This window comes from Propithecus coquereli, unplaced genomic scaffold (genome assembly GCF_000956105.1).
Source record: "Propithecus coquereli isolate 6110/MARCELLA unplaced genomic scaffold, Pcoq_1.0 Scaffold346, whole genome shotgun sequence".
Lineage (NCBI taxonomy): Eukaryota > Metazoa > Chordata > Mammalia > Primates > Indriidae > Propithecus > Propithecus coquereli.
Window position 1 is genome coordinate 739355 of NW_012149130.1, and position 14354 is coordinate 753708.

A 14354-nucleotide genomic window follows, 5' to 3' on the forward strand; every position below is an offset into this window, starting at 1 on the left:
TTCCAGAATGCACGGTCATAGGTTTGGAAACAAGGCCATGGAAGTGGCTGAAACCCAGGCTGGGCACCATTTGTTTTTCTGGATGGGCCCAGCCCAACCCGACCCAGCAGGCCATGAAGAGTGGACCAGGCCAGGGAGGATGCCCAGAAAACCAAGATGCCCAGCTGTGCCTCTTATCCTGAAGCCAGGAACTGAACTTCATAGAAGGCGCTGTTCTTCCCCTTTTCTTCTTCTTCTTCCTTTTTCTTTTCAAGAGACAGGGTCTTGTTCTGTCACCCAGGCTGGAGTACAGTGGTGTAATCGTAGCTCATTACAACCTCGAACTCCTGGGCTCAAGTGATCCTCCCACCTCAGCCTCCTGAGCAGCTGGGACTGCAGGCACGCACCACCACACCTGGCTAATTTTACTTTTTAGAGACGGGGGGTCTTGCTATGTTGCCCAGGCTGGTCTCAAACTCTTGGCCTCCCAAAGCGCTAGGATTACAGGTGTGAGCCACTGCACCCGGCCCCTCCTCTTTTTCATAGGTCATTCACTAGATGCGCCCCGCTTCTCAGCCCTGGTCCCACTTTCGTGCTTGAAGAAACACCAAGATCCAAAACGCCACACTCTTACCTCACTTTCAGAGCTCCTCACCGCCATCAACCATCTTTGAAAAATTTCCCCCCAAAAGAAACCCCCCCCCCAAAACTGTAAATCACGTATCTGACAAAGGACTTGTATCCAGAATATTAAAGAACACTCAAAACAATCAAAAGAAAAATGGGCAAAAGATTTGGACAGACATTTCACCGAAGAAGTTACACAAATGTCAAATAAGCATGTAATAAGATGTTCAACATCATTAGGCATTAGGGAAACGCAAATTAAAACCACAGTAAGATTCCACTACACACCCAGAATGATAGGAAAAAACGCACCAACCACCAGCCACCGACCACTGACAATACCAAGTGCTGCAGGAATACGAAGCAATGGAACTCTCACACTTTGCTGATGGGAACGGAAAATGGTATACTTCGGAAAACAGTCTGGCAGTTCCTTAAAGCATTAAACGTACACATAACACATGTCCCAGCAATCCCACTCCTAGGTGTTTACCCAGGAGAAATGAAAGCCCACGTTCACACAGAAGCACGTACACAAACGTTGACAGCAGCTTTATTCATCATCAACAGAGGCCGGAAACAACCCAAACACCCTTCAGTTAGCGCTAGACAGACACACTGCGATACATCCACACAACAGACCACTACTCAGCAATAAAAAGGAACAAACTACTGATACGTGACAACTTGGACGACTCAAAGGCATTATGGGGAGTGAAAGAAGCCACGCGCTGCGATGCCGTTTGCACCGCATTCTTGAGAAGGCAAAACTACAGCAGTGGAGAACGCATCAGTGTTGCCGGGGATGGGCTTGTGGGGGAGGGTGGGGGCTGGCCTCAAAGGGGCAGCCCGGGGAGAACTGCGTGGGGGATGGGACTGTTCTGCGCCATGAGTGTGGTGCTGAATACACAACTCTGTGCACTTGTCAAAACCCACAAAACTGTATACCATAAGCAGTCAATTTTGCTATATGCAAATTAAAATAAATTTAAAACAAGCCCTCCTTATCTTACCCAAAGGACCCAGTTCAAATCCACCTCATTCATAAAACTGACTTATCTCCCCCTCCTCTAATGATTTCAAGACGACAGCCCTCAAATCACTACATTTTCTGTCTTCTCACCGATATTTCTCCCTCTGTTTCACTCACACACACAGCTATCAAAACCCTACCCATCCTCAAATCCAGCTTGAGTGCTTCCTCTTCCAGGAAGCCTTCCCTGACCCCTCCTGACCCTACCAGAATGAATTACCCTTTACCAGGCACCCCCACCAGCACTCGTTTGTGCCTCTAGTTAGCCCTTCTTTCACCCTGCAGGTTACTGTCATTAGCTCTCCACAGTTTGTCTCCCCTGCCAGGTAGCAAGGCTCCTTGAGGACAGGGACCAGGGCACCCAGTGGGTGCTCTGTGGCTGCTGTGGATTGGCTGAGGGCAGGCACAAGCAGAGGGGGCTGATGCCAAGAGAGGAGGCCTGGCCGTGCTGGGGCGGGCCATGTTCTGAGGAGGGTATGGGAGGCCACTGGCCCAGCTTTACTTCTTCTCTTGCATAAGCAGCAACTATTGCTTAAACCTCCAAGTGCTGGAAGTGACCCGCCTCCCATTCCAACATGAGGTCATGCAATTTACGATGGTGCATTTTGGAGGATGCTTTTGCTTCCTGCAGGCCACCCAGCACAGTTCCAGGCCCCAGGCAGACAGATGCTCAGGACACACACACCTGCTGAGGAACTGGAACCTGTCCAGTCATTAGGGAGCTGTCATTTCTCACTTCCAGGAGGCAGGCCCTCTTTGCAGCAATTAGCAGATTAGGTTCTTCTGATGTGAAATCAATTTTATTATGCACAACTACTGTGGTATAGGCATAGCCTACCGGAAACTTCACAGGGCCACTCTATACTTGGGTTTTTCCAAGCGCATCACCGGACGCTCCCTCTTACAAATTCCAGTTTGTACAGTTTTTAAGAACCATCTAGGTCATTTATTTGACAAATACTTATACAGCGCTTAGTCTGTGCAAGGCAAAGAACTAAGCATTTACAAATATTAATTCATTTAATCTTCACATCAACTTATGAGGTTGGTTCTATCAATACTATTATCCCTATTTTGCATAGGGGGAAACACCGCAGTTAGATAACTTGCCCAAGATCACACAGCTGTTAAGTGGCAGCAAAGGGATTCAAACCCAGGCAGGCTGGCTCTAAAGCTACACTCTCCAAACAGCAGCCACCAGCCCCATGTGGCTATTGAGCTATCGACATGTGGTTAGTCTGAATTCAGATATGCTGTTAAGTGTACAGTACACACGGGAGTTCCAGCACTCTGTATGAAAAAAATGTAAACTACTTCATTAATATTTTTTTACTACTGATCACGTTTTTGTTTTTTATTCTCTAATAAAACTGCTTTATTTTTTATTTTTTTAAAATATGAACCGAAGTTTATTGAGGAAGGACAAGATAGGTTTACAGAGTAAGAGCGAGATACATTCGCCACAGAACAGCACATGGACCCCTCTGTCGTAACAAAAGGGCCAATCATTTGATAAAACGACAATATTGTAGATGTAGCATGTTAAATAAAATATACTATTACAATTCATTTTACCAGTTTCTTATTACTTCGTAAATGTGGCTCCTAGATAACTTAAAATCACATATCTGGTTGTATCACATATACTGGACAGCACCGCTCTGGAGTCTGCACGCGTAGCCACTGCTCTGTGTTGGAACCATCTTCCCTGTCCCTCTGCCTCAGGGCAGGACCGAGGTGCAGCCGGTCCCTGACAGCCCCAACAAAGGTGACTAGGGAGCCAGGCACTCACACATACATCTCCCCACTCTGCCTCCTCTGGCTGCTCTGACATGGCCACCCCCAGCCTTGCCTCCAGCTCCAGGGCAGTTTAGCACTGCCTCCCTATAGCAGGAATCCCAAATATACAGTAGGAAGACACTTCACACATCATCTGCTAATATGCAGAGAAACTGAGACCTAGGACCCCAAAATCTTTCAGGAAGCAGTGGCCCTGGAGGTCATCTAGTCCAATTTCCCACCAGAGCACAGACCTCTTCCAAAGCATACAAGTTCTACGCAGTTCCTCACGAAGAAACTCTGCATACAGTTGTCCTTCAGGATCTGTAGAGGATGGAGTCCAGATACTAAAACCCAGGGATGCACAAGTCCCTGATATAAAATGGCGTGGTGTTTGCATATAAGCTCTGCACATCCTCCCATAGGCTTTTTAATTTTATTTCTTAATTTTTTGAAATTTTATTTTGCTTTATTTTTTTCCTACCCACCAGATGACCAGGGACTCCCATACACTATAGATCAACTCTGACTGCTTACGATCCCTAACACAATGCCTACACATTACTTCATTCTCGTGGATTCAATGTAGTACTTAGCGTGTGGAAAATTCAAGTTTTGCTGTTTTGGAACTCTGTGAGATTTTCTTCCCCTGAATATTTTCAATCCAGGATTAGCTGAATTCACGGATGTGGAACCCACAGATACGGAGGGCTGACTGTAGTTCCACATAGACTTCAGATCACATGGACCTAATCTGCCATTGCTACAAAGAGGGCCTGCCTTCTAGAAATGAGAAATGACAGCACCCAGATGACAGGCAGATTCTAATTCTTCACACGGCCTCTGTGCAGACACTCACAATAACGGTGAGCCCAATACGTACAGGTGAGGATGCACACACCTTGCAGCGTGGAGTGTCACAAAGCTCAGCGGTCTAAGGTTTTCCTTGACACAGACCTCACCACACCACCAGCCTGTACAGCCTCCTGGCTTAGGGCGACAGGGAGCGTCAGATCAACCTGGGTTCAAACTCCAACCCCAGCATTAATCTCTATGTAACTTTTTTCCTCTTCTGTAGAGGTTAAAAAACAAAACAGCCCAGGTGCGGTGGCTCACACCGTAATCCCAGCACTTTGGGAAGCCAAGGCAGGAGGATCAATTGAGGCCAGGAGTTCAAATCCAGCCAGGACAACATAGTGAGACCCTGTCTCTACAAAAAATTAAAAATTAGCTGAGCGTGGTGGTGCACACATGTAGTCCCAGCTACTCGGAAGGCTGAGGCAGGAGTATGGCTTGAGCCCAGGAGTTTGAGGCTGCAGTGAGCTGTGATTGTGCCACTGCACTCCAGCCTAGGCAACAGAGTAAGACCCTGTCTCTAAAAAAAGAAAAAACAAAACAAAAACAAGGAAACAAACAAACCCTATCTCACAGGGCTGCTATGAGAATTACATGAGATGATATAGGTAGAAATGTCTAGAATAATGTGTGGCACCTAGCAGGCACTTAATAAAATAAATGTTGATTTCCCTTCCCCTTCCTCCGTCAACCAAAAACCCTAAGTTTTTTTCCCCCTCCACATGAATTGAGAGTAAGTTCCACTCTATTCTATATTTATACAACTGATGCTTAGAATTTAAATGCAGGATTTTACATTTAAACCTATTAGATTTCTTCTTGAGATAAGTATACACGTTCAGTATTGCTCAATGTTGGGCACAGTTAAATAAATTAAGGTATATTCATATAACGTAATGTTACGCAGATCTTTAAAATCATGGTTTTGAATAATTTTTTATGACATAAGATATTACTATGTAGTGTTCAGTAGGGGAAAAAACTAGATAGAATATAATTGCAATTGTGTTAAAATATACAGATTTGCATGAACACAAATTTGGAGGGACACTGACCTAAAAAACACTAAGTCATCCCTGAGTTGTAGGCCTATGTACCACTTTGTTTTCTCCTCTATGAATTTCTTTACTTTCCAAGTTTTCTACAATGAACATGTATTCGTTTTAAGAGTCAGAAAAAATATCTTCTACATCTCGTCTTTCTACTTAATTTCAGCATTCTAGACAATTGAGATGATTTTGAATCCTGGCTGTCACTCGACTCCCAGAGAAATGAGAGAAACAGAGGACATGGGCCACACAGGCTCCCGTGAGGGGCTCGTATCTATGGAAATGTCCGTCAGGGACAAAGCCAAAGAGAGGGCTCTGCGGCATGTGACCCGACACCTCCCCCAGGTGACGTGAGCTCAGCGCCCAAGGTTCGACCAGCTACACGTCCATGTCACTGCCCCATCAGCCAGATCACATCTCTCTCTCTCGTACCCAAGAAAATCATTTGGCTGAAAATCCTTACTGAACATTCCTCCACTCGAATTAGACTTTTTTTCCCAGACTTGGTAGAGTGAATGCATGTCAGCTCCTAGTTATCTCAGCTTCATTTTCAAAGTCTCTGAAGATTGTTTGTTCACAATTCTGACCTAGAATTGGGCAGGGGCCAATAAGAAGCTGAGCAGCCTGCCATTCCCAGGATCCCTACCTTGCCCCCTTGAAGAAATAAATCAGCACAGCATGTGTTTTCTCCACCACCCTATCCTCCTCCCAGACCCCGGCAGCAGTCCTGCGGTCACTCCCGCGGCTCCTCCCAGGATTCTGACCTGATCCGCGAGTCTGGCCACCTGAACTCATGAAAAGCAGTTCCGGGTGATCTCTCACTTCCCCCAAAGCAGCTTTAGCCCTCTCACCAAGTCTGGTCCAAACACACAAAGAGGGAGGCAAGATAAGAGACCTCTGCCTCCCAGAACATTCCAACACCTATCACAGACAGGAATCTCCCCCAGCCTATCTTGCTCTGACTGTGGCTGAAGAAATCCCTTCATGTTGGGCATGGTGGTGCGTGCCTGTAGTCCCAGCTACTCAGGAGGCTGAGACGGGAGGATCGATAGAGGCCAGGAGTTGAAGACCAGCCTGGGCACCATAGTGAGATCCCTGTCCCTACCAAAAAAAAAAGAAACAAAGAAAGAAATCCCTTCGTGTTGTCCAGCTGACCCAGGCCTGTTGACCCCCCACCCAGACCTCTGTGCAGCATCGCACCCCAGCAACCATTACGCAAGGCTCAGTGCCAAGGTGGAGATCAGCCAGGAAGAAACAACACTAGCCTTTTATCCTGGCCAGGATGATCCACGGAGACATCGCAGGGGCTCGAAGGGAAGGGGAAGACAAAGTTCTGGCAGAGGTGAGCTTGGCATGAGTGAAGGCTGGCAGACACCAGAGAGACACAAAGCAGAACACTCAGCCACAGAATGGGCTCCGAGAGCTCAGGTTTCACTCTGAGTCAACAGCCCCCTCAGAGGAGAGCCCCAGCCCAGAGGCCCACCCTGTGTGTCATCAGCCCTCCCCAGTGCCCTCTGCACAGCCCCTAGTGCTCAACCGGATATGCGATCCCATCCCCCAGGAGGGTCACCCCAGCCTGAGCACAGCTCCCATTTCCTGCCCCTGGTGACTCCTCTGAAGTCTATTGTTCCCATGAAGTTTGGGTCAAAGGAAGCCGAGTCCCCACCCATGGGGGCCACGCCATGCCAAGGAGCTGGCCCATGCTACAGGGGAGCCTGGCCCATCCCCCTGCCTTCCCAGGAGCCTGTGTGTATTAAATGCAGGAGGACGCAGGCACGGATCTTAGAGACTGGAGTTCTAGGGGAAAACTTCCCAAAGATTCGGTCCCTACTAGGTGAAGGCCCCACAGCCAAGTCACGCAGGTGGGATTAGACTCTCCCTAATATCTAGCCCGAGAAACCAAGAACAAAGGACGAACTGTCATTTCAGAAGAGGTCAAGGCAAAAGTGGAATTAGACTACAGGCGCTGGAGACTCTGTGCTCCCCTGTGACAAAGCCCTACCCTGCCCCCACATCCACCTGGGCCCCTTGGCTGGTTCCAGCCCCCTCACAGCCCCCCCTTGCTGGAGAGCAGCTGTTCAGCTCCAATTTCAGAGCTTTAAAGGGAGCTGTGGTCCCAACCCCTGCCAACGAAGGGTCATGGGGGCACAGGAAGACAGGCAAGGTAAAGCCGCCCTTCCAAGCCTGAATTTTCAACTGCCACTGCACTGACCTCAACTACAGGAAAGACAAGGACCAAAGCTGGGACCAGAGTCCTCCACTTCCGGGAAGGCGGAGGAAGAGCCACAGGTTTGGCAACACTCGTTGCTTTGTAACAGTCACAGGGGCAAGACTCCAGAATGGAAGCCAAAGGAGGTTGTGACATTTGCATCCCAGGAGATCTAAAAAGCTGAGGGGACCCTTCTCCACCTGGCATGGTAATGAGCAGCCCATCAGGAGAAAGGAGCGGGTGGCTTAAAGACCCGAGGGCCCCTTCCAGACTCAGTGTCCTCAGATTCGCCAGCAGCTGTGTGTGTTCTGCTGGGACAGAGGGGAGTATTTCCACCAGACAACCTTATCTGAGCCCCGGACGGTGGCCTGCTCCGGCCTCCACGCCGGTGGGATGAAGGCAGCTGAGGGAACTGGGGGGTGTCTGAGCATTTCGATCCACAGAGTAGGAGACAGAATGCAAAGCGAAGGGCAAGGGCTTCTAGTCCCAGCTCTGCCACTCGTAAGCTATGCGACATTAAGCAAGTTACTGACCCTCTAGTGGCCTCAGTTTCCCCATCTTTAAAGTGAGGGAGTTAGGTGCTGACATCAGAGTATCCAATAATATTCAGCAAGTTCACCCTGATGCCAAGGCTAAACTGGAATTAGAACACAGGAGATGGAGACTCCGTGTTCCCCAGTGACAAAGCCCCGCCTGCCCCCCTCCTCTACTTGGGCCCCTGGCCACCCTGGCCTCCTAAAGAACACGGCAGGGCCTGGCCCACAGCAGACGTTCAGTTCAGGCTGCTAAATAAACATGATGAATAAATAGGGCAGCGTTTCTCAAAGAGTATTCAGACAAACACTAACTCAAAAAACTCTAATCCCTAGGAAAAAAGAGGTTCCTTGCTGAAATAAGCTGAGCAAACACTGGATACATAACTGTGGAGTCCCTAGCATGTGCTGATAGGTGCTTCGCATACACTGAATTTTCACAACTTTCTGGATACATATTAATTAACCCCCTACCCCCCATTACTCACCAGGAAACTGAGCCTGAGCCTTACAGGTAGTGAGTGATCGTCAAGATCTGTATCCAGGTCCGACCCCAAGCCTGAACCCTTTCTTCTCCATCCATGCTGCTTTTAGACCAGCTACACACCTGGCCTGAGCAGGTGAGAGGGTGAGATGTTTCCGGCCAGAACATCCATATCCTCCGGGTGGATGGGGGAGCAGGGACCAGAGCCCCACCCGCTGAGACAGTTCCTTGCTCCTTCCTTCCAAGAAGCCCTAAGCATCATATCCACACAGAAGCACTCGCGCAAGAGCTGCTCACTCCTCTCCCCACAGGGAGTGCTGGGCAGTCCAGCAAGTCATGAAGACTGAGATTCTTCCACTGGGTTACCTGCTCAGCTCCGCGGAGAGGTGAACCGGTGGCAGGCAGTTGCGGCTTCTATACATCCCTACCTGTTTGTCCTTAGGCCAACGTAAAAGCACCATCTACACGAGTCTCAAGACTGTGAATGGTCTCCGATTTCTGAGGGGTCCACCCCACAAACATTCTCAACTCTCACTACCATCCACCCATCCCACCACCTAAAGGCAAAGATCTCAACTTCCCTCAGCCTTCTACCAGCTTGTTTTCCGAGCCATCCCTGCAGCCCCAGGATCTGTCTCCCTGTGAAGGACAGCTGCCTGGAAGAGGCAGGTGTAGACAGCCTCCTGGGTCTGCCCAGTCTAGGGAGAACGGAGCCTGGGGCCACACACTCCCACAACCACAGTCACACCACCCCTGCACACATGCACTCAGAGACACTGTCTCTTGCCCGCAGCTATGCAGGAGAAAGAACAGTCATAGCCAGAACCAACATCCTCCAGAGCGCGAACTTAGAGACGTGGCATCACACACCTACTCACGACACACACGCGCTTCCAGACAGACAGCCCCTCTCAAGCAGAAACATACGCACACTCTGTCATTCACATCCACACAAACAAACACGCCTGCTGGGAGCCGAGGTGAGTCACACGGGGACAGATATCACCCTCACACACACCCGACGCCGGGGAGGCGGCACAGTGGCCATCACATGCACCCTCACCAGAGGCCCCTGCACGCGCGTGCGTGCGCGTGTGCACAGCTCCTGGGCTGCCCACTGGGAAACGTTCGCTCGGGGCTCGGGAATTCTGTCCCCTTGATTCGCGAGTCCCCATCAGGGAACCCAACAGCTTCTGCAGCCCTGGGCGTGGGACCCCTTGCAGAGGTCCCCCTACTTTCACATCACCGCTTTAGCACTTAAAACAGGCAGGACACCTACCCCCAGGGCCCTTTCTTCCAGACCCAACAGGAGCCCAGCAGAAAAGGGACATGGGTTCTGGGTCTCCTGTGACACTGGTCCTCTCGGTTCTGCCTCTCTCGTCCTTGCAGCAACCTGGACTCCCTTCCCCCGCAGGTCCCCGGTGCACACCCCCGCCCCCAGCCGTGGAGTCCGCACTGCCGCTCCCATCTCAGCCGCGCCGCCTCCACGTGCCCCGCTCTTCTCCGAGTCTGTCCCTGGAGAGCGTCTCACGCACCACGCCAGACGCCTGCCCTCTGGCAAAGTCCTGCGAACTTCCCGCTCCTCCCGCCCCGCCGCCTTACCGGTCCCAGGGTGCGGGAGGAGGCTGCGCGCTCTGAGCCAGGTCCCAGGAGTCCTCTCGCAGCTCCAACGCCTCCCGCGCGGCTCCGCTCAGTCCCGGGGCTCGGCGAGCGCGCTGCGGGGACCACGGGGCGTCGGCGCGCAGAGCCGCGGGCTGCGGCCCGGAGCCGGCCGGGAGGGCAGGGGCAGGCGGGGCGGCCGGCCCGGGCGCGGAGCGGAGCGCGCGGAGGGAGGGGTTTTCCCGGAACGGGACTGCCGGGAAGACGGGGAGATCCCTATTCCTGGAGCAGTGAGTCAACCGGGAGAGGAAGCGAGCGCGGGGCGCACGGAGCGGGCGCCGGGAGCGGCGGGAGGGAAGCGGGCGGAGCGGCCGGGGCGCGAACGCGAGCGGCCGAGAGCGAGGGCGGCCCCCGGGACGGCCCCCTGCGGGGCCGCGGGCGGCGGGGCGGGCGCCACTCACCTGACGGGACGCGGCGGCGGCGGCGGAGCCGGGAGCTGCGGGCCCTCCCCACCCCCGGCCTCAAGTTTGCGCGGAGGACGCCTGGAATGTGCGGAATGAGGGCTGGCACGGGATGCGCGCAGCTGCGGGAGGGAGCGGAGGGAGTGGCGGCCGGGCCCCCGGCACCTCGGGGAGGAGACTGCGCCGCGGGCGGGGGCGGGCGGGCTGCGGCGGGGCGGACCCTCGGCTCTGCCCTCGGCTCTGCCCTCGGCTCCCCGCGCGCTCACTTCCCTCCGGCCGCTCGGCGCCGCCTCTTTCCCACCTTCCCACGCCCGCCGCTCCTGCCCGTCCTGGCGGGTCCCGCCCGACTCCCTTTCCCGGAGCGGAAAACCTGCCCCTTCGCCGGGACGGGCTGTCCCGTGGCGCACGCGGCCCTGGTCCGCGCCCCGCCGCCCGGGTCCCTCGCCCCTCCCCGCGCTCCCACCGCGCGGCTCTTGCGCCGGGAACCAGGAAGCAGGAACTCCGGGCTCCGTTCCCGGATCCGCCGCCGGTGCCCCCACGCCGGCCCTCCCGGCCGTAGCCCTTCCAGTGGTCCCTCCTGTCTCTCGGGGGGCTGCAAGCTGTCGCCGAGGGTAGTAACGAAGAGGGAGAAAGGGCACCGAGGGCGAAGTGCGTGCGGCGTGGCGAGAGATACCTTCTGGGCTCAGTCGCTCAGTGCGCATTTATCCAACGCGCAGTCCGTGTCCGCCAGACGCCGTGAGGACAGAGAGGGCGGAGACCTCGGCACCTACCCCCGAAGGCCTTGCAACCTCGCTGGGAAGACGCGGTGTGCAGAAGAGCTCCGCTGTGAAGTGGGAGTCTGGGCTTTAAACAGACGTGCCAAACGAACTGAGTCTCATAATGGGGAAGAGGGGTGCTGGAAACGCACTGGGCTCCTGTTTGGGAATCTGCAGAAGAAACTGACTTAAAGCAGCATGTTCTCATGTAGCCCCGTCACCTGGCTGGGAGGCTGAAACCAAAGGACTTTTGGCTTTTTCCAAAAATCAAATCCAACCTCTTCTGGAGCATTACACCTTAACCTCGTATTGCAGAGATTGCCCGGACCTTATCTCCCTTGCCAAACAGAAACTTCCTTGAAGACTGGATAAATGTCTGATTTATCTTATGTTTCACCCAGCTCCAGCATGGTGCCTGGGGTAGACAAGTGCATGATAAATGCTGAATTAATGGAAAACATTTGCTCCTGTGGAAAATATTGAAAAGAAAGTGCTATAAATGCCAAAATTGTTTCCAAGAGAGGTGCTCCAAATGCGTTTTGCATAATGACAGCATCGCTGGACTAAGTTTCCAGTCTTACAAGGAGAAGACTCTGAAGGAAGCAGCCCTCATTTGGATATGGAAATTCTGGTATGCTTGTGAAATCATGAGTCATATCAAGGTGTGGTCACACCTCAAACACACGAAAGGACCCCAGTCCAGGCAGTGTACCACACCACGTGAAATGCGAACTGTGAGCACCAACTGTTTAATTCAACAATCATTTGTTGAGTGTCTGTTGGCTGTGACACCATGCTGAGCACAGGGATGGGTCCCTACCCTCAGAAGCTCACAAGCCAGGTGGGAAGACAGACAACGACACCAAGGTCGGTGGAACTCAAGGGAAGAAACAACAAAATCCAGGTTACCGGGGTGTCATTTGATGTACTCCTAAAAGAAAAACGAGAGTTTGCCAAACCGAGACTGGAAGCCCCGTTTAAGTCACGTGGAGGAGCACGCAAAGGCGGGGCGGCCCGTGTGCAGGGGGTGCTCAGGGAAGGCTTGTAACCTGGTGTGGCTACAGAATAAGGGCCAAAGAAGTGGGCACCAGGTTGTGCAGATGGTTGTAGGTCATGCTGAAGATCTGAGCATCACAGAAGACATGACTGTGGCATAATCAGTGCCACCATCAGAAAGACCCTCTGGCAACAGTCTTGGGGTTGGAGACTTGGGGTGCCCTAAACCCAAGCAGTGGTCCTAAGGTTGGGAAAGAGGGCAAGGATCTAGGAAACAGTCCAGAGGCAAAAGCAGCAAAACTCCTCTGGCTGGGAAGATGAGAGAGAAAACAAACGTTGCTAACCTTCGACAGCTGAAGATGGATGGTGTGATTAACTAAGATAAGAATTCAAAAAAAGGAGGGGAGTAGGGTGAGATGGAGGCTGAGTCCTGCCAGGTTCAGAGAGTTGAGAGGAAGCCGGACAGAGTCCGGAGTGGAGACAGGAAAGCACCCCTGGGGTGCCACGTTCAGCACAAACTGCTGATCTCCCTCAGATTGGTTTCTTTATTCCCTCCAAATCTTAACTATCCAAGAGCATCAGGGATCCGAACTGGAAAGGTATGTCTTCAAAATTTTGGCCTCCTGGTCCGTATCTTTACAGCATCTTAGAGAACTCTGCACCTTTGAGGATTTTACGCTCTGGATCTGTTAAGGGCCCTCTGGGTAAACGAAAGTTATCAGTTATACAAATTCTGAAGGGTTAAAGATTGACCATGATTTATACACACACCAGCCCTTCCCAGGGGTATTTACATTTCTTAAAGGACAGGACCCTAATTCATTGACCCTCAGGAATGAATCTAGTTTCTATTTATTTATTTTTTTTTTTTGAGACAGAGTCTTACTCTGTTGCCTGGGCTAGAGTGTCACGGTGTCATCCTAGCTCACAGCAACCTCAAACTCCTGGGCTAAGCGATCCTCCTGCCTCAGCCTCTCAAGTAGCTGGGGCTACAGGCGTGTACCACCACACCTGGCTAATTTTTTCCATTTTTAGTTATCTAGCTAATTTCTTTCTATTTTTAGTAGAGACGGGTCTCACTGTTGCTTAGGCTGGTCTCGAACTCCTGACCTCAAGCGATCCTCCCACCTCGGCCTCCCAGAGTGCTGGGATTACAGATGTGAGCCACCGTACCCGGCCAGGAATGAATCTATTGATGGAAATACTTCATCCGTCTGGATTAAGCTGGAAGAGATGGTACCCATTTCCTCAAATTACATCATATAGTCCACAACTTCCCCCACTTCCTGGTGGTCAAGAAGGATCCTTACTCTAGCCTGATGATGGGTAGTGCAGAGGGAGGAGGGCAGCGGTGTGGTCAGAGACAGGCTCAATGTGAGGAGGGTATTTGTGTTAGCTGCATTCCAAAGGCAAAGTTAAAATTTATATGAATTACTTTCCCCATATGTTGTTTGGTATTATTTCCATTCTTGTAATAAATTTCGTTTTTCCAACACACATGGTTGTAGTCAAACAAATTATCCATGTGATACGTTGTCAAACAGACAACTCTGTTGTGGTGGAACTCTTTGCAGCTATTAATAACAGGTTTTTTAAATAAGCCAAATAAACTCATGATGTAAGTGGAAAAGCAGATTCTAAAAACAGTGTGTATAGGATGATCCTGTTTTTGAAAAAGAAACTGAAAAGTATTTTAAAGTGATTATCTCTGAAAGTTTGCAGATGAAGGGGGGATTTCTCATTATTCTTTATTTTCTGTAACAAACTTACACTTGTTTTATAATCAGAGAAAAAATGTAACTGCAACTATCTACGTACCCCTTGCCTGATGTCTGCACGTCTTTAAAACACAAACCCCTGTGCACGTATCAAAGCGGCGCACTGTGGTGCCTGCTTCCGCAGCACGTGCAGCAAACTTGGAATGATGCGGAGATGAGCACGGCCCCTGCTTGACGACGACAGGCAAATCTGTGAAGCATAACACGTTTTTTTAAA

General features: G+C 51.5%; 1 protein-coding gene across 1 annotated transcript in view; it reads right to left on the reverse strand.

The window, feature by feature from the left end:
- TEAD4 (TEA domain family member 4) overlaps positions 1 to 10295 on the reverse strand; it is a 76528-nt gene extending 66233 nt beyond the window's left edge. Inside the window, exon 1 of the mRNA XM_012651065.1 lies at positions 10151 to 10295. The gene's annotated coding sequence lies outside the window, so the exon portion shown is untranslated. The remainder of the gene's footprint in view (positions 1 to 10150) is intronic.
- Positions 10296 to 14354: the final 4059 nt, after the last annotated feature.